Source organism: Ascaphus truei, chromosome 1, assembly GCF_040206685.1.
Source record: "Ascaphus truei isolate aAscTru1 chromosome 1, aAscTru1.hap1, whole genome shotgun sequence".
In the NCBI taxonomy this organism is placed as follows: Eukaryota; Metazoa; Chordata; class Amphibia; order Anura; family Ascaphidae; genus Ascaphus; species Ascaphus truei.
In genome coordinates, this window is record NC_134483.1 from 91,850,389 (window position 1) to 91,871,167 (window position 20,779).

Genomic DNA, 20,779 nt, shown 5'->3' on the forward strand with positions numbered 1-20,779 from the left:
CGTTTTTTTTTCTCCAATGAGCAGCACACAATAAATTACCCGTTCAGACAACAGGTCTGAGCCTGTGGGTGTAAGAATTGTGACCATGTATTTTTATGCATGAAATAGTATCATTTGCATTCTGATTTTTTTTTATGTAATAAAAGAGCTTTCTATCATAGATTCTGTACAAGACTTCGTAGTTCGTGTTATTGTAGCTTATTATCCAAGATGTGACCTATTCCTGTAGCTGTAAAACGTGGTATGCCGATTTATCATCTCATAATAGACTCTAACTATTCCCCTAGAGTTATATTGCAGATATTTCGAGTCTGCGTGTGGATATGAACACGGTTGGTGGGTAACCTTTATGCTGACAAATGTCTATTGCTGTACCCAGTCCCGTGGAGGATTTTGCTAGTTTTTAGCCACAATAACCTTTTTATGTGTTAAATGTATTGCCTACTTAGATGGGATTAAAGGCGCAACCAGAAATTAATATTTGGAGGTGCAAAAACGTTTACCTAACGGCCCTCGTCCTGCTGCGTCATGATGTCTCTGCGTCACGGCACGTTGTCATGGCCGTTGCGTCGCTATCCCGTCACATGACATCGTGACGTGGATGGAGGAGGGCTGCTCCCTTACAGAGGCCCCATTCTCTCTCTCCCCCGGGCAATCAGTTTCATTGCTGTGGGCAAGAGCGCTGTGTCCGCATTTGACAATAGTAAACATAGTAAAATATTTTACATTCTTGGTGGGTGCAAATGCACCCCTGCACTCCCTCTAGTTGCGCTATTGGATGGGATGCAGAATCAGTGACCAAACTCAAGCTGATGTGCTCAGGATGACACCACTAAGACCCTGATTCAATACTGTAAACTAGCGATCTGCCTCTTGCTTGCAGGGATTTCATCTTCTTAAGCATGTGGAATACTGCATCACATACTGTAATACTTAATAGCGGTCTTAGATTACAGTATGTATGCTGTTTCTTTATTTGCTTATCTAAAGATGTTTAAAGTTGGCCCAGTTAACTTTCCAACTTTTTTTTAAATAATTGTAAGAATGTTTTAAAGAAATATGAAAAACTTACTTTTTCCCCCCAAAATTACATTTTCATTTCTTTTACCACCACACTTTTGCAGCACTTTTAAACTTCATAAATAGCTGTAAAAACCATGAAACTTGCATTAGAAATGGCTAAATTTTGTAGAAAATTGGCTAACACCTGCAAATGTATATAAATATATGGGCAGTTTTCATTGCAGAGTCATATTTTGTAAATGTCTAAAATGTATTACATTTGTAAAGGTGTGCGAATCTCATGTCTACACCAAGAATAGTGATGTTTTAGAGACTGGAACAGACTTTGTAAACCTATGTGTTATATACATACTCTCTTGAGTGGTGTATACTACTGTATATAGACAAGTGTGCTGAGTGTCACAGAACACAGTCCTGTGTATATTTATTAAAGATGCAAAATATGTATAATCCCCTTTTTTTAGGGTTGCAGCTAATCCCCCCAAAAAGTCCTCCATCAATCAGTAGAAATCTCCACACAGGGGAAGCAACCATAAAAATAAATAAAGATACAATAGTGTAGGAATCCCAATAAAATTTTTCTAAAAGTCAAAAGTTATTCTATGCACTCGCAAGTATAAAGTTGATATCAAGTTTTGAACATGGGTCTTTTCAGCATCAGGTATGGAAGAGGAAAGTTCATGTAGTGTAATACGTTTTACTATGCACTGTATATGTGCACAAGTTAGGTAATAGTTGGTGCACTCACAAATAGAGATGGGTAACTTTTGGGGGGGCAGATTTAGGTCTGCAGTGGATTGGCCAGTTACTTTGGTTCACATATTTCTGTGGATTAATCTCAAAATGGGCGATTCGTGTTTTTGCAGATTTTTTATTATTATTCCCAATTCACTCTCTGGATTCAGCAATCCGTTGATCCAATCACAGTTTTTGAAGAATACGCACGGATTAAAACCGACCAAATCTATTTACGGATTTAACACCGCGAAACGGATTTTGGGGGGAATATGTAAGAAAGTCTAGGAAACGGATTTGGGCTGATTCGCTCATCTCTACTCACAAATATAGATAACATCAAACCCCAAACAAAGTCTACCCCAATGCATCCATCATGCTTCCCTGGCACTCCCGTTTCATCTCTTCTGGTCTAGCTGTCGACCTTGTATTCTGTTCTGAGTCCTCTCGTTGGTACAGAACATCGTTCAGGCTGCAGCTCTCTGATACACAATCCAACGTGTTTCCCTACATTCTAGGTTCAAGCACAAAAGCAGATTTGTTTGTTTTTCTATTCTCCCTCCAAATAACATAGAGAGAGACCTCTGTGCTCAAAAAGGAGCACACCTGAGGTACCTGAAGTTATGCTAATTAGATATGAAAAGTATATGTAAATGACGCACCCCACACTTCCTGGAAGGGTTTCCATAAGAACTATATTGAGTTGACATCTAAGACACCTTGTGAGGAATGGGGTACTGATGTCAGGCCCAACAGGATTAGAACCATGCTACTCTGGTCAATGTGAGCTAAACCAGCTGATGGTTAGCATCACCATCACAGCATACTTTTGAGCTTCTCACTGCTCACACCTATTTCTCTGGCTTCCTTTAGAAGCAGACCACTTGCAGTTCCTTGTTGCCATTGCCAGTTCAATGTTCCTAATGCACAAAAAGAAGCACACCTGATATACCTGCAAGATATGGTAATAGCTGGATTAGATACAGAAGTGAGCAGTAGAGTTTAAAAGTATGCTGGGACAGTGGTACTAGAGCTGCTGTTCAGAATAACAAAGGTTGCGGGTTCTAATCCTGTTGGGTCTGACACCATTACAGCATTCCTTAGAAGTTTCCTTAGACTTGTAATATAACTCTTGATTTATCTACATATTTTTATGATGTAATAACGGATGCTCTGAAAAGTTGCTGATTTCAATCCTATGTCTGTATGAGTGGCAGTTAAAGAGACAATACATCCTACTGTTGTGTTACAGCAGATGAAGGAACAAGACAATGTTAAAAGATTCCTGCAGATATTTGATCGACATGCTGAACAGGAACAATGGAGAGGTATATTAGCTCCATTCCCAGAAGGCGAAGTGCAAAAAGTGTACTATGACTTGACAGCAGAAAAGGCAAAGCGAAATGTAAGTAATAATCCCAGAAGAATAGGGCATTACTGGCCAATAATGCCCTGGCTGGAAGAGTTGAAGGCCCGAGCCGAAGCCGAGGGACTTTAACCCAGCCAGGGCATTATTGGCCAGTAATGCCCTGTTCTGAGGGGATTGTTACTATTATAGGCTAAATGTAGACTTATTTAATAAATAATAGACACTTTTGTATAGTTACATTTGATTTTTTTATTCAAATAAAATGGTAAATACATTAAACCACCTCTATATTCGCTTACACTGCAGATATCTATATCCACACACTGCCACCCCCTCTGTGTACACACACACACAAAACTGCTGCTACACACACACACACAAACAGCACACCACACACAACACAGCACCTCTACACACACAGCAGCTCTACACACAGCAGCTCTACACACACACACGCACACACACACTAGAGCTCTAGACACACAACACAGCATCTCCTCTACATTCACAACACAGGACCTCTACACACACAACACAGCAGCGCTACACACACACACACACACACAACACAGCAGCTCTACACACACAAACTCTGCTGCTACACACACATGCTACACCAATAAACACTGCTACTGACACACACACACACACACACACACACTGGAGCTCTATACACACAACACAGCACCTCCTCTACATTCACAACACAGCACCTCTACACACACAACGCAGCAGCTCTACACACACACACACACACACACAACACAGCAGCTCTACACACACAAACTCTGCTGCTACTCACACATGCTACACCCATAAACACTGCGGCTGACACTGACACACACACACACACACACACACACTGGAGCTCTATACACACACACATCAGCTCTACACACACAAACTGCTGCTACACATATGTAACGGGTTTCCCCCCCCCCCCCCGATCGCAGATCATATGGTGGGGGCGGAGAAACATACAGTGTTACCATAGGTGTGTGTGGTGCGTTACCTGTTGGCTCACAGGAGGGCTGAGCTTCCGCCACGGGGAACCTGGGGCAATTACAATACTATGGACAACCACTTACAATAGGTGCAGCGCCTCCACCTGCGATGGCTCCCACCAGAGGGGGAGTGGTTCCTCACAGGACAATCAATAACCACGTACAACGGAATTGATAATGACTAATACCTTTACTAACATGCATAGAAGGAATACAACATCAACACACAACAGGTGTCCCTCGCTAAGGGCAACCTGACTACGGCGTCTCGCTGGACGCTAACCTATGCGTCACGGCGGACGCTAACCTTCCAAAGAGTGATCCCACCCCGTGTCCAGTAACCCCAACCCAATGTCTCGCACTCCCAAGTCATATACCAATGTGTGTGCGACTGCGCAGCCACTATGTCTGGTGATAGGCCTTGTTGGTGCACGTGAGGTTGTGGGTTACCTGCCCGGGCTCCAGCCACGGGTGCTGCTATACCACTGGGGTTGAGTCACCGGGATATCCTCCTACGCGTGGGGTGAATTCCGGCGTGGATAATATCACCGCAGCTCTGCACCGTCTATACCTTGGCTAGGGTCTGTCTGCTACCAGCAGGCCGCAGTCACTGCTAGCTTGGTCTCTGTGGAGATAGTCCAGCACCCTTTTGGCAACAATCAATATGCTTTACTCCTAACTAATAAATAGATAATGGGGCAGAGTCCCTAACCTAGGGCCTGTCCCTACAATACTCAGCTAGGATGACTCAGGGCTATCTGGGGCCTAGGAGATTGCTGGCCTAGTGCAGAGAGTCACTGACTCCTGCACCCTACCTCCTTCCCCTAGCTGCTCCAGTCACCAACTGCCAACGTGCTCTCAGCCCGCGAAATGTATCAATCTCCCCTCCAGGGAGATTCTTCAGCCCTATTGGCTCCCTGGCTTCACGTGGGGCGCTGCTGGGGCTCATGGGACTTGTAGTCCTCTTCAAGAGCCTTCCCTGGTAGGCTAGGGCTTCGCGGGCTGATTTCTTTCTCTACACTACCCTCTGCGCATGCGCGAACTAAGGGGCAATGGCGACGCCCTGTCCGCCCGGCTCCGAGAGCACCGGGATCCCCGTGACGCGCGTGCGGCCTTGGCAACCGGCCGCACGCGTCCCCGGCAACCCCCGAGCCGGGACCTGACCGCCCTCACCCCTGCGATCGGCGCGCGGGGCCGCCCTGGGACTTGGCGGTTCCCGCGATCGCACTTAGGGTGAGGGGGGGGGGCTGATACCTACGGGAGACCTGGCTACACATACAACAGCACAACACACACACACACTGCAGCCACAATCAAAAATGCAGCCACTTATTAAACTTTGCACTCACCCCCCCTCCCCACAACACAGCACAACACAGCACCTCTACACACACCCCACACACACAACACTGCACCTCTATACACTTCACAGCACCTCTACACACACAACATACACACACACACACACACAACACTGCACCTCTATACACAGCACCTCTACACACACACACACACACACACACAAACTGCTGCTACACACACATGCTACACCCATAAACACTGCTGCTGACACTGACACACACACACTGGAGCTCTATACACACACACACGGCACCTCTACACAGATATACAACACAACAGTACAGCACACACACACTGTTACTGACACACTCACACACAAACTGCAGCCACAAACAAACTGCAGAAAGCCACTTACTTATTCCCCCCCCCCCGCCACCCAATTCAACTGAATCTGCTCAGAAAATCTCAGTCAGCTCGGGAGGAGGAGGAGTCAACCCATGGCTGATACTTTCTGACCAATCCCTTGCCCTGTCTCAGAGCTGTTACTTCCTTCTAACCAATCCCCTGCCCTGTCTCAGCTGTTCTGAAAGCTGATTGGCTGGAAATAAACACATTGAAAACTGCACTTTGCAAGCTGCTAAAATTCCGGGCATTACTGATTGGATAATGCCCGGAATTTGAACCAATCAGAGAGCAGGGTTTCAATAATGCCCGGAATTTTACTGCTTTAGCCCATAATCACCATTAAAGTCTGAAAGTCTGAACATTCTCGCCTGTGCAAGTGTTACCTCAGCTATACAAACTCAGTGATTCTACAGTTAGGAGTTCAAACCTGACCCGGTTCCACATGTGCAGTGCATGACCTGGTACATCTACTGTAGCTTGCACATGGCTACAACCAGAAGTCAATTCAGCTGCACATGTAATGGATCTGCTGGTACAGGGTTGGTTTATCTGGGAACTATATTTAAAACCAGAGACAGAACATGAAACACAGACAGAGCTCAGTGCACATCCAGTGAAACTTATACATGGTACAGTGCCTAAATATAGATGTATAGATATCTATTAAATAAAATGGTCTTTTAGTTTAACATTTTGGCCAAAGTGTTGTAAGCCACTACATGGCAGACCACATCTCAAGGGTCCCTAACACTAATATAAAGTCTTAATAACCTGTGCATTACCAGGAAGAATGATTTATAATAAATCTGTCAAAATTAGTTCCCTAGTTCTAAGTCTGACTGAAGCTTTTATTAACCTGTACATTACCAGGAAAGCACTCTGTATTAGATTTGTCACAATCATACTGCAAGCAAGCAAGTTCCCCTGAGAGTGGGAGATGCCATGGAGTGTGCTTTTAACCACTTAAATGTGGGAGGGGGTGAGCTTCAACAAGATAGAAAGAGCCACCCTCCAATCAGCTAAGACCAGCTGAACAAGAATTGTAAAACATACAGGACACCTGCAAGCTCATATTGAACCCCCCAAATAACCACAACATATATATAAGCATATAAGTGTCATAGAGGAGTGCTACTGAGCATGTTCTGTCTCTGGTTTTAAATATATATTGCCATGCTCAGTAGCACTCGTCTGTGACACTTATATGCTTATACATATGTTGTGGTTATTTTGGGGGTTCAATATGAGCTTGCAGGTGTCCTGTATGTTTTACTTATCTGGGGACTACCCAGAGGCCTGCAGTCCTGGGCTAGCCAAGGTAATCCAACAAACATTGCAGAGGACATAACCCTGACAGAGAGCTACGTCATTACTGAGGCAATGTTCAAATTAATGCCAAGAGGTCCAAACCAGTGGGATGAGTCTGAGACCCTTGTTGCCTGACAACACAGCCAGTAGAATTTGTGCACCTGCAAAGCATCGTGAAGAGAGCAGGAGGGTGGCATCATGCATGGGTGCAAATTTTTCAGCACCAAGGAGGGCATCTTGTCTTATTCTGTGGTTGCCTGTGCCTCACGTAGAAAGGACACCACAGCCGACAATGGATTCAGGATCCCCTGGACGTGCACTCTGTTGCTGTAAATGTTTAGAATGGGGACAAATAGGAAGTAATGGATGTCAGCAGTGCCTGGGGACTGTCGATAATTTGCCAGTATAACCCCTGACTGCCAATACTAATCCTAGTCTACGTGAATGAACAGGACCCATCTGAGGAAATATCACCCAGGTTGCAGAGCTCTATTGTTACTTCTAAAATTTCTGCAACCTAGCAAGGATCATCTGAAATCTTGCATTGGGTAGATAAGATACATTATGAGGTCCATTTCCAAGATAGATTGAGATGGTCACAGGTATTTCATGTGAACCTCATGAAACCATGGGCTGGACAAAAACTGTTCCTTATTCCTCCAATGGAATCTGAAATGGTTACAAACCATGAAAGACTCCAATGCCAGATTGACCAGGTGGCACCTGGCACTGCTGCCCTTCACCATAAAAGTATGAAACAGGAATCAAGAGAAATGGCAATGCTGACTTTCTGTCCAGTGGTGGCTGTGGTGGTAACTTTATTACTAAACTATGGAACAATTCTTATACACTTCAGAGCACGTCTCCCACTCTGATGTCTCAATGTAATTGCTGGCCAGCTTAGTCTACTATGTCGGAGCTCATGAACTGTGAAGGTCTTTTGCACGTAGGTCTTTCTGCATCAAGAAAATCTGCAATGAATATGGGGCGCCCCCAGCCTTACTGTTTCAAAGTTTTTTTTTAACAGATTTCAGGAAAGATGTTTTAGGTCTACTGCAGACTCTTACTAGCTGGACCATGAATCCTCCACAAATCAGGGACCGGGATACAGTTGCTCCCTGCAGTCTCTCAGTAGCTCGGACACAGCCCTTAGCTACGCTCACAGGTGTCTCCTTATAGATGAAATCCAGAGCAGACAATTTTCAGTGCTAAGAATTCTCAGCACTCTATCACTACAATGGTGAATATGTGTCAAGATTGGCTTGTTGACATTCAAAGCCCTACATAATTAGGGTCCTAGCTATCTGAATATTTTTTTTATTATTGTGGTTTCGCTTTTTTTCATTGCGTTTCTGAACTTTTTATGGACCTGATAGTTCTTTATTGATGTAAGTATACATAAGATTTAAAGACTGCAATTATTTTTTTCAGATACCACACAGTAATCTATGAAAATGTATCTAATCCACAAAGAGCTTTCTGTTGGTACATTGAGTGGCATCAAAACAATCAGAGAAATTACACTTGTCCAAAACCGATACAACTACTAAAGCTCTTTAATATGCCAAACACAATTGCAATCAATGACCTGTAACTGAAAGCCAACTATGACTCAATATCAGCAAAGTGTAAGCAAAGCCACAAATTACAATACACCGACATGAAATGGCTTTAAACAGCTTGAGTTAAGCAAGTTACTCTAAATGAAGCCTCATGTTTCACTATAAGTAGACAGGTTTTCTAATAAGCCCTTATTCATTCTCATGTTACAGTTGAGTTTAACAGCTGACACTTTCATTACTCCACATATACAGATTGACAAATTGTCCCTCTTTTCCTAACTCTTTCATATTTAAAGTCCCTGCATGGAATTTAGGTGATTTTTTTTTATATCCAAATGTTTCACTTAGAGTGTCAAAAACATGAAAGCATTGAACACACTTCAGGGTCTGTAAATATGAAATCTGCAGCATTCCATATTAAATGAATGTCTCTCTCTCCTTATATAGCAGACACTAGCTAACCTACTTAACTTGCAGGATGACTTGTGGCAGCCAACTCGCCATGAAGCTAACCCCCTCACTTTAACCCTTACCCCAAAAGCCCCTATCATTAAGTCCTTATCCTAACCCGTTAACCCCTTACCTGCTAATCCTAATCTTCACCCTAAAAACCTCAACCCCTTACGCTAAAACCCATAATCGGAGCCCTTAACATTAAATCCCCAAGCTTAACTCCTTACCCTAACTCCCTAACCTTACCCTAAAAAGCATAACCCCCTCACCCTAAAACCCCATAAAGTTAACCCCTTAACAACTTACCTTAGCGGTGAGATGGGCGGTGACGAGCTTCCCTCGGTGGCGGTGAGACGGGCATTGGCGAGTTGGCTGAGGCAAGTTGTCCCATTCCGCTTAACGTATTCAAATATGAATTGTATCATTGACACAATCAGACACCCTTCAGATCAACTACCAATCGTAAATTAAACAAGAGAATAAAGAGGTAGCAGGCAACCACAGGTACAGAGGGAGTTACTCAAACATTGTGAAGGGGAAAGGGTGCTTCCCACGCAGTGCGTCACAATCATTATACATATGTAGCAAGACTCACTGTCCTAGGTACCGTGGTTGAAGCAAAAGCCCATGGCGCCAAATGGGACACCACGCAGCGTTAATCCTTTTGTGCAGTGACCACCGTGGTTGCATGATCGCAGGCGGCAGCTGCACCGGAGACAGTAAAGTTAGCTATATCTATATGTTTAAGGCAATTTAAAATAGGTGCTCTGTATACTTTTATTGAGACTGAAAAGCTTGCATAAAACCACAATCTATAAAGAACATTTGTGTTGATCATCTAGGGCCACTTTTCTACTATAACTGTGTCCTACATGTAACCTCCCCTCCTAGAGGGTTACTAGCAGGTTAGCATATGCCGGGCCCCACCCTGTGTTACCATGAAGACTTTCACATCATGGACGAGTATTTAAGGGAGGGAGAAGAGTCGAGAAGGTTAGGTTCCAGGAGGAAAAGAGGAGAGGAGCCTCGGTGAGAGTAGATAAGAATGTTTATAAAGTAATAACACAGACAAGGCCCCCCTGTTTATTATGTTGTAGATAGGGACTGTCATGGGAGACCAGTACTTTTAACACCAAAAACCTTCCGGGATCACTATCACTAAGCACAGGACAAAATAATTGAATAAACAGAGCTTATTCTGGCAGAACATGCAAATACAAAAAAACCACAGTTATAACATGCACTCACCAACTGGGGACATGGGAGAAGACACTAGTCTCGACTAGGTTCAGGGACATGCTTCAGTAGGTTTACCCTGTCCGCTTCACGTCCTGGTATCACAAAGTGCTGGACACACAGCAGCCACTTTGTAAATTCCTCCACTTGAATCGCCGTCAAAATCCACACACTGTCAAACTCCAAAGATGTTCTCCATCAAGTTCCCAAGATGTTCTGGTGCTCTGATCTACAGCGCTCCTTACATAGCCCTCAGTGGCTTTCTTTAATATGGAGAAGGAACCACCGACCAACCAGAGCACAGATTGAGATGGTGCAGCCAATACCCAGCCGGGGGCTCGCCCAGCTGCACTGGTCGGAGGAGGGGGCATGCTAACGCACTCAAGACTGCCCACTGGGTAAAAGCCACAGAGTCTGCAGGGAATAAAGGCTTTCCTTCCTGAGAGCTCATCCCCAGACCTGATTGTCCACTCTTCCCCACTCACCAAATGTTTTGACACCTTTGTCTCAATTTTTCATTCTTATGCAAGTGTTTAGGGTAAGTTAATTGCCCAGTCTGCTTGCAGATAAATGATTACATACAATCCATATTTACAGGGCTGACACTCAAATCCCATTACATTAAAGTGATTAAACACAGATCGCAGGTGGCGCATGCGCGACGGGTACGGTGATGGAGGTGTCAGTTAAAGGCTCCGCTACCCGTCGGCAGATAAAGATAATAAAAGACAATTTAATCGAAACTCAGCATTACTACTTATAAGTCCCCAAACGCAAGACACTCGGTGGATTACGATAAGGCCACCGGAGGAGAAATGGCAACGACACGACAGAAAAATAAGCGCAAAACAGACGTGCGCTCATACTTCACAGGCTCAAGCAAGGCCAGGGTAGCGGAGAACTCTGCGGTGTCTGACTCCGACTCGGCCCCAGAGATGGAAGGAACCCCAGCGGAGCACCCGGGAATAATAAAAACGGAGATAGCTAGGCTCCTAACGGACCTGAAAGCATTTTTTAGGGGAGAGGTGGAGGGACTCAGGAGGGATATCCTGCAAATTGGGACCCGCACGAATGAGCTAGAGGAGCACATGGAGGACAGCTCGAGGTGCCACCAGGAGACTAATAAAAGGATGGGAGCATTGGAATCCAGAGTTGCAGAACTGGAAGACCGGCAGGAGGACAGCGAGAACAGGGACCGGCGCAACAATCTGCGTGTATGAGGGATCCCTGAGGAGATTCTGGACCCAGAGGTCCTGCTGAGCCGGTGAATGACCTCCATCATGCCGGGCAAGTCGGAGGCAGAGCTGTCAATGGACCGCTGCCACCGGGCCCTGAGGTCTCGTCCACTACCCAACAATCCCCCACGAGACATAATCCTCCGTTTACACCATTTCAAAACCAAGGAAGAGATCTGTAAAGTTACAAGGGCGACACCAAATATATCATTCGAGGGAATAACCATGGTGAAGCAGTTGTAACCTGAGTGGGTGTCGTGGCTCAGGTGTCTAATGTCTAATTGGGAGGATGGACACACATGGGTGTATGTGTGTTGGTGTAAAGGTGGAATAAAGGTATATAAGACTTACACGGCCTTGTGTAAGCCCTGTCGCATCAGAATTTCTTTAGGAATCCCGTGTACTCCTGATGGGGCTTTTCTTCTTGCGATGTTGGTTCTTCTTCTTGTCTTATGGTCCACTTGCTCCGTTGGTTCCCAGTGCCGCTCCAGGGGAAATTTTCTCTCGTGTAAACAAAAAGGAGGATAGGGTTAACATATATAATTGTATACACGTCAATGAGGGGGGGGGGGGGATGGTGTGTTTTTTTAAAAAAACACACCAACCCCCCACCCCCCCCCTCATTGACGTGTATACAATTATATATGTTAACCCTATCCTCCTTTTTGTTTACACGAGAGAAAATTTCCCCTGGAGCGGCACTGGGAACCAACGGAGCAAGTGGACCATAAGACAAGAAGAAGAACCAACATCGCAAGAAGAAAAGCCCCATCAGGAGTACACGGGATTCCTAAAGAAATTCTGATGCGACTGGGCTTACACAAGGCCGTGTAAGTCTTATATACCTTTATTCCACCTTTACACCAACACACATACACCCATGTGTGTCCATCCTCCCAATTAGACATTAGACACCTGAGCCACGACACCCACTCAGGTTACAACTGCTTCACCTTAAAAAAAGAGCAACTATCAGTTCTATAACACTGCCTGTTTCCAACCATTGTGCTCCCCCATTTCTTTTGTATTCATTAACTATAAGGGTCCTGGATAGATCCTGCTGGGGTTCCGAGTCACAAGAGGATACCATCCGAAAACCATCTACAGGCAGTATTACACCACTCTTTTTATATTTCTGCACATCAGATATAACAAACAGAGATAGCGCCCGGGTACCTTCGCAAACAGAGGGAATAACCATGGCTATTTTCCAGGATATATCTCCTATAACCCTGGCTCGACGAAGAGCATTGCTGCCAATTACAAAAGAGCTGCGAGGCAAGGACATAAGATACAGATGGGCTTTCCTTTTCGCCCTCGTGGTTGTGAAAAATGGCCGATCCCACGTCCTGAAGCACATCTCAGAGGGAACTACCTTCTTGAAAAAGCTAGGGCTCAACACTCCAGCTACTCTCCCAGGGAACTCAGAGACACGTCCTCCACGTGCAGCAGCCTGGGAGACTGTGGCCACCCCAGCAGACAAGAGGAAGGAAAAGACGGGAGAAAACACCAATTGATCCTTAAAGTGAACTGGCTCGCTGCCTAACATCGTTGAGTTTACAAATAAAAAAAAAAGCTGTGTGTGCGGTGCACGCGCATAGTAAGTGAAACTTCTTTGACTTTTGTCACAGAAATTGACTTATAATGCGCGTGCTCGGCACACATGTGTCAGTCAGTGTATGTGTCAGTCAGTGAGTATGTATGTGTGTCACTCAGAGAGTATGTATGTGTGTCAGTCAGAGAGTATGTATTTGTGTCAGAGAGTATGTATGTATGTTTGTGTATGTATGTGTGTCAGTCAGAGATTATGTATGTGTGTCAGTCAGTGTGTGTATGTGTGTCAGTCAGTGTGTGTATGTGTGTCAGTCAGTGTGTGTATGTGTGTCAGTCAGTGTGTGCATGTGTGTCAGTCAGTGTGTGCATGTGTGTCAGTCAGTGTGTGCATGTGTGTCAGTCAGTGTGTCAGTCAATGTGTGTGTGTGTGTGTGTGTGTGTCAGTCAGTGTGTGAGTGTGTGTGTCAGTCAGTATGTCTCTCTCTGTGTTGTGTGAATGTCTCTCTGTGTCGGTCAGTGTGTGTATGTGTGTCAGTGTGCATGCGTATCAGTCAGTGTGTGTGTGTGTGTGTGCGTGTGTGTCAGTCAGTGTGTGCATGTGTGTCAGTCAGTGTGTGTGTGTGTGTGTGTGTGTGTGTGTGTGTGTGTGTGTGTGTGTGTCAGTCAATGTGTGTGTGTGTCAGAGTATGTCTCTCTCTCTGTGTTGTGTGAATGTCTCTCTGTCGGTCAGTGTGTGTATGTGTGTCAGTCAGTGTGTGTATGTGTGTCAGTCAGTGAGTGTATGTGTGTCAGTCAGTGAGTGTATGTGTGTCAGTCAATGAGTGTATGTGTGTCAGTCAGTGAGTGTATGTGTGTCAGTCAGTGTGCGTGCATATGTTTGTCAGTGTGCGTGTGTGTGTGTGTGTGTGTGTGTGTGTGTATGTGTGTCAGTTAGTGTGTGTGTCAGTCAGTGTGTGTATGTGTGTGTGTCAGTCAGTGTGTGTGTGTATGTGTGTGTCAGTCAGTGTGTGTGTGTGTGTGTGTGTGTGTATGTGTGTCATTCAGTGTGTGTGTGTGTGTGTGTGTGTATGTGTGTCAGTCAGTGTGTGTGTGTCTATGTGTGTCAGTCAGTGTGTGTGTGTATGTGTCAGTCAGTGTGTGTGTGTGTGTGTGTCAGTCAGTGTGTGTGTATCTGTGTCAGTGTGTGTGCATGTGTGTCAGTCAGTGTGTGTGTATGTGTGTCAGTCAGTGTGTGTGTGTGTGTCAGTCAGTGTGTGTGTATGTGTGTCAGTCAGTGTGTGTGTGTGTGTGTGTGTGTATATGTATGTGTGTATGTCTGTCAGTGTATGTGTGTCTCTCTTTCTGTGTCCTGCCCCCTCTCTCCTGACTCCCCCCCCCTCAAAGGCAGGCAGAGCTGCGGACCCACGGCGGCTCTGCCTGAGACTCTCCTCCTCCCATCACACCCCCGCCCCCTCACAGACAGGCAGAGCTGCGGACCCGCGGCAGCTCTGCCTCAGTTTCTCCTCCCCTCCCCCCCCTCACAGACAGGCAGAGCTGCAGACCCAAGGCGGCTCTGCTTGAGACTCTACTACTCCCCTCACAGACAGGCAGAGCTGTGGACCCGCGGCGGCTCTGCCTGAGTCTCTCCTCCCCCCCACCCCCCGGCGAGACGCGGCCGCACCGGGCACCGGGCAGATACCTTAATAAAGGCCCCCCCCTCTGGAAGTGCTGCGTGGGCAGAGGCAGTGTCGGCGGGGGAAGGGGGGCAGCGCGTCATCGTCAGCGGGAGCTGGCTTCGAGGGGAGCGCTGCAGCGATCCCCTTCTGATGGTGCTGTGGGGAACGCAGCTCACTCTACCCCCCCCCCCCGTTCCATGACTCGGCCAAGGGAGGTCAGCAGGGAGTGGCGGCAATTAAATTTTGAGGGCTAGCGCCGCCGCCGCCGCATGTCAGCGGGTGGGGGGAGCAGAGCTCGTTAGGAGCTGCGGCAGCGAGTAAATGTTGAGCAGGTGAGGGGGACCGTTTGGGGGGGAGCAAAGATGGTTAGGAGCGGCGCATATGATTTGCCAGAACACAGCCTGGCCTCAACTGCCAGCACTGTGACGTCAGCACTTTGACGTCACATCCGTTTCATTTTCTATCCCCACAATCCATTTTTGTCCCATTAGGAATGAGGTGCCACAAAAGAAGTTTCACTTCAAAAAGAAAGTTGTTTTAACGTTCTAGACTTGTGCCTGCCCCGACAAACGACCCCTGACCCTCCCGGTTGTTAAGGGGTTACAGGAAGAGTGGAATGGGCGCCTAACACCGAAAAACAAAAACGATAGTAAAGTCTTCCAAAATGGCTACAAGACTCTTACCTGTACAAGAAGTGGCAAAAACGCAGCAGGAGACATGGTGGCAACAGTTTCGGCGGGAAGAAGTGGTGCGCAGTGCTAGCCCAACTTCAGATACACCCACCTCCGACAGTGGACGGCCTCCAACTGAGCTCGCATCGCGGACGTCAGGAGGCGTGATCTCGCGACACTTCGAGGAATCCCAGATGACGCAGGAGGAGTGACAGCAGCCTCCAGGAAATGCGGCGCCGGAAGAGACCCAGCACTCCCCGGCGGAGGTGCACGAACTCCACTGCCGGGGAGGAAAGAAAGAAGAGGGGTGAGGGGGCCGGAGCGATATGAAGAGGCGAGAGGGGGGAGCGGGAGGTAGAGGCGGGAGGGGGGAACAAGATACAGAGGAGAGATCGGGATGAAGAGGCAGGAGAGGGGGCGAGAGGGGGGAGCGGGAGGTAGAGGCGGGAGGGGGGAACAAGATACAGAGGAGAGATCGGGATGAAGAGGCAGGAGAGGGGAGCAGGATGAAAAGGCAAGAGGGGGCTGTGGGATGAAAAGGCAAGAGGGGGGTACGGGATGAAGAGGCGGGGAGTGGGATGAAGAGGGGGGAGAAGAGCGGTGGTGAGTAGAACGCAGTACCCGCAAGGGGGACAAGGAGAGGCCTCCCTGGCAGAGACGGGAAAGAGTGGGAAAGGGAGTACGTAAAAGGAGAAGAGGAGTCTGGGTCCAGATGAGGGAGACCCACCAACAGGAGAGGGGGGAGAGTCTAGGGGGTCCGGGAAAAATAAACCTTATAGATGGTCGGTGAAATTGGAAGGAGGGGTGAAGACACAGAAGCTAGCAGGGCAAAGAGAGGCGGCAAAGAAATCAAGAGGCACCAGGTCACACAGTAACAGCCTACGGTTAGGGAAGTCAGTTTTATAGGTTGAAAAGAGACGCACAGCCACACTTAGGTTAGGGTTGAGTTAATTACCCTAGAGGTTTGTGAAAAGTTCGGTTACGAAGTTTGGAACTGCCGGCGGGTGTGCAGGGGACTACCACCAATCCTGCCCATAGGCATGCGCTGTTGGGGCGGGGAAGGGGGCCTAGCCCTCAGCCCTGTCAAAGACCCGGGAACTCATGGCAGGCAGGAGAGGCCATGGAACTGGACTAGGAGGGAGGAGGGTCCAGGAAGGGGGAGATACCCCCGGGCGTTGAACCTGAGGTCCTCGGAGACCACTATGGTTCTAAATGTATATGTCCAAGTTGTATGTTTTTTCTGTTCTTCCCTTGTGTTTGCCCCCCGCCCCACCCCAGGGTTCCTTGATGAAGGAGTAAAGACCAGAGGAAGTCGCCATCGCAGAGACAAACACCACTATGCTTCACCTCATAAGGGTAGGATCTGGTTCTACTTTATACACTGCAACCCATTCAACACAAAGTTATGGCTGTAACATTTATATCCCAGAATGCCAAAGGGTTTAATAGCCCAAAAAAACGCAAGATTGCCTTTTAGATGTGGTTTTCCTCCAGGAGACACACTTCAGTACACATAGCAGCCCAGGGTTTTTTGAAAAAAAACACTATAGGCAATTTTTTCTGTCCTCCGCTAATGAAAAAAAGAAGGGGGTTGCTATCGTATTTAATAACAAATCCCCCTTCCAGGTGGAGAGGGAAAAGAGAGACAGGAAGGGGCGATACCTCATTTTAGTGGGGCTCCTGCAGCAGAGTAAAACAACATTAGCCTGCGTCTATGCACCCTGTGAAAATGGAACACAGTTTTTCGAGGAGTTCTTCCAGACGCTCCAAAGATGGGCAGAAGGGAGTGTAATCCTCGCAGGCGATTTTAATATGGTGATCGATCCGCTCATAGATAGATCCCCACAGCAACAGAAAACCAGACGCGAAGGCAACGGGCCTTTGCTAAAAGGCCTTAAGCAAGGGAACCTTGTGGACATATGGATGGAGCAACACCAGGGGGAACGTAGTTACACGTTCTACTCCCACCACCACGACAGTTACAGCAGGATCGACCACTTTTTTGTTTCAAGTAGAATGGTTCCACAGATTTCCGACACCAAAATACATGATATTACTTGGTCGGACCACGCATCAATAGAGCTAAGATGCGCACAAGTTAGACCAGTTAGCCCGGGAGCAAACTGGAAACTTAATGAATCGTTGATTAAGATACCAGATCTAGCAAAAACAGTTAAAGAGGAAATCGTTCAGTTTTTCCAGACTAATCTAGGCAGTGTGGAATCCCACGCAATGTTGTGGGAGGCTCATAAGGCCACGATGAGGGGGGTTCTGATAAGCAGGCTCATAAGGCCACGATGAGGGGGCATAGCGGCCAGAAGGAAACGGCAAAGGGATGCCAAATTGACACAGCTTTATAAGAGGTTACATGAGCTCTCTACACTACATAGCCGATCAGGTAGAGGGGATACACTAAAGGAGTTGAAGGATGTAAGGATTGAGCTTAACCTCCTCCTCACATCCCGGGCCGAAAAAGATGTGAGTTGGGCACAGAGGAAGTTCTTTGAGAAAGCTAACAAACCGGACAAAATGTTGGCCACCAGACTCCGTAATAGACAATCAAATTACAACATACAAGCAATTAGATCAGATAGATATCCCAAAGGGTCAAAAATGGAGCACAGCAGATAAAAGAAACGGGGGCCAAAACCAGCAAAAAAGATTAAAAGCGTTTATTGAACAAAAATTGGGGGGTGTGAGACTACTTTGACGCGTTTCGGGAACAAGTTCCTTTGTCAAAAAGTTAGTTTGCGTCTGTATACCCTCCTGAATATGTCCGTGACCCCCCGCCCCCAGCCGTGACGTCATGGAGTCGAAATCTCGCGCGAGCATCAGGGCTGAGTCTTCCATTGGTGAAAAAACCCACCAATGAGGCTCTGCTCTGAGGCTCACCTCTCTTGAGTACTGCTGTGTTGGGAGGCACATACCGGAGTGTGTGACTACAAAACGGGATATAAAAGCAAGACAGCTTATTGCTGCTAAGAAAAAGAAACACAAAATACATAGAATATTTAAAAACAAACTTTGTCCTAGTATAAGCAAAGGAAGATGCATTATTAGATTGTATATCACAAATCATCACGAATAATGTATACATAATATGTGTTATTACCAATTATGGACTTGATTTGTTTGTTTACCATGACTTTTACTGAGCCCTGATATTGGGACTAGTTCCCTAGAACTCTATATACAAGCAATTAGGACAGAGACGGGGGAGTTATCCTCTAACCCCAAAAATATAGTAGAAGAGTTTAAAAAATATTATGCCCAGCTATACAATGGGGAGAAGGTGATTCATACCGCTAAGACGAGCAGTAAACTGCAGAAATTCCTAGCAGATGCTGCACTGCAACAGCTGAACAGCTTGGAGCGCGAGGCAATAGAGTGATTTCACACGGGAAGAATTAACAGCGGTAGTCAAGAGTCCTCTAAAGCCCCGGGCCCAGACGGGTTCTCCAATCTTTACTATAAAAAATTCATAGGCATAGTCGCCCCACATATGCTCCGGTTATTTAACGGAGTCCTGGCAGGAGAGCCCTTCTCAGGACAGATGCTCTAGGCGTCGATATCCAGGCGTCGATACAAAGGGGACAAAGATCCCATAAATTGCCAAAGTTACAGGCCGATTTCATTGATCAACTCTGATGTTAAAATATACTCTAAATTATTGGCCAATCGTTTAAGCGTCATCCTGCCGAGGCTGATCCATCCGGACCAGGTCGGTTTTATTAGAGAGAGACAAGCGGCCGACAATACCAGACACGGATTGTAGATATAATTGATTTTGCTGAGGCCCACCGGGTCTGGAGCATGGTGTTGAGCTTAGACGCGGAGAAAGCCTTTGACAGGATAGACTGGCCATACTTGGAGTCCACGCTTGGGGCATTTGGATTTGGGGATAAAATCTTAAGGGCAATAAAAGCGTTATACTTAGCGCCGGCAGCAAGGGTGATTCACCAGGGTTTCCCCTCAGAGCTGTTCCGAATCAAAAGTGGTACGAGACAAGGTTGCCCATTATCGCCCTTGCTCTTCGCCCTATGCATCGAACCACTAGCTGCCCAAATTCGTAGCAACCCAGATATCGCTGGAGTACAAATACACTCGCAAGAACACAAAGTGGCATTGTACGCAGATGATATCATTCTAACACTTACTAAACCACTCACCTCGCTACCTAACCTGTTTGCGCTTCTAGATAGATTTTCCCGGATCTCTGGCTTTAAGATAAATCAGACAAAATCCGAGGCACTTAGCCTGAATATCCCACGTGGGATGGAGAAATTGATAGAACTCAACTTTGAGTTTAAGTGGCAACCCAACCCCATAAAATATCTGGGGGTGCATATCACAAAAAAAGACAGCCGCCCTATACCAAGCAAATTATCCCAGTCTCTTAAGAACTCTGAAGAAAGAGCTGAAAGACTGGTCAGCATATGGTATTTCATGGATGGGTAGGATATACAGCATAAAGATGAACATCCTTCCCCGGATTTTATACCTGTTCCAGACTCTTCCGATACCCGTGGTGCGGTCGGAGATAGCAGACCTTCAAAACTCAATAACAAAATTTATTTGGAAGGGTAAAAAACCACGGATAAATGCAAAAATTATGGCGAAACCTAGGGAAGCTGGTGGTCTAGCAGTCCCGAGCTTATTGTCCTATTATAAAGCGGCGCAACTGTGCCAAATCACGCAATGGCATGGGGACCCGGAGCTGTAAAGGTGGGTAGCGCTAGAAAAAGAGGTGTGTGCCCCGCTAGCGCTCAGAGATTTAATATGGTACCCAAGGAAATGGGTAAAGGACATAAAAAAACCTCTACCCTCTGTGCACAGACAATGTCGGTCTGGAGGCGGCCAAAAGTAACCGCTAATTGACCTCCAAACACATACTAATGGCCCCTTTGTACGGTAACCCAGACTTTGCTCCTGGGCTAGAGGGTAAGAGTTTCACGCTTTGGCGACAATTAGGGTTCAGTCGACTGAAGGACCTGGAGGGTAGTAACACCATCAAATAATTTGACCAATTAAAGTCAGAAAAGGGCATTCCTAACACAGAATTTATTAGGTACCTCCAGGTTCGGGCATTTTACAATACACACCCGGTGCGACCACCGTTGATGAATTTTGAAAGGCTCTGCATACGGGGCACGGACACGCGGGGACTGATCTCTACTCTGTACAGGAATGTGGTCGGTGCTGACAGAGACGACACAAACAGATTCAGGTTTATGAGGCAATGGGAAGTTGATTTACAGGGAAGCCTA

General features: G+C 46.6%; 1 long non-coding RNA gene across 1 annotated transcript in view; it reads right to left on the reverse strand.

Moving 5' to 3' along the window:
* Nucleotides 1-651, reverse strand: part of LOC142469267 (uncharacterized) — a 35,403-nt gene extending 34,752 nt beyond the window's left edge. Inside the window, exon 1 of the long non-coding RNA XR_012789009.1 lies at nucleotides 504-651. This is a non-coding gene — a long non-coding RNA (uncharacterized LOC142469267). The remainder of the gene's footprint in view (nucleotides 1-503) is intronic.
* Nucleotides 652-20,779: the final 20,128 nt, after the last annotated feature.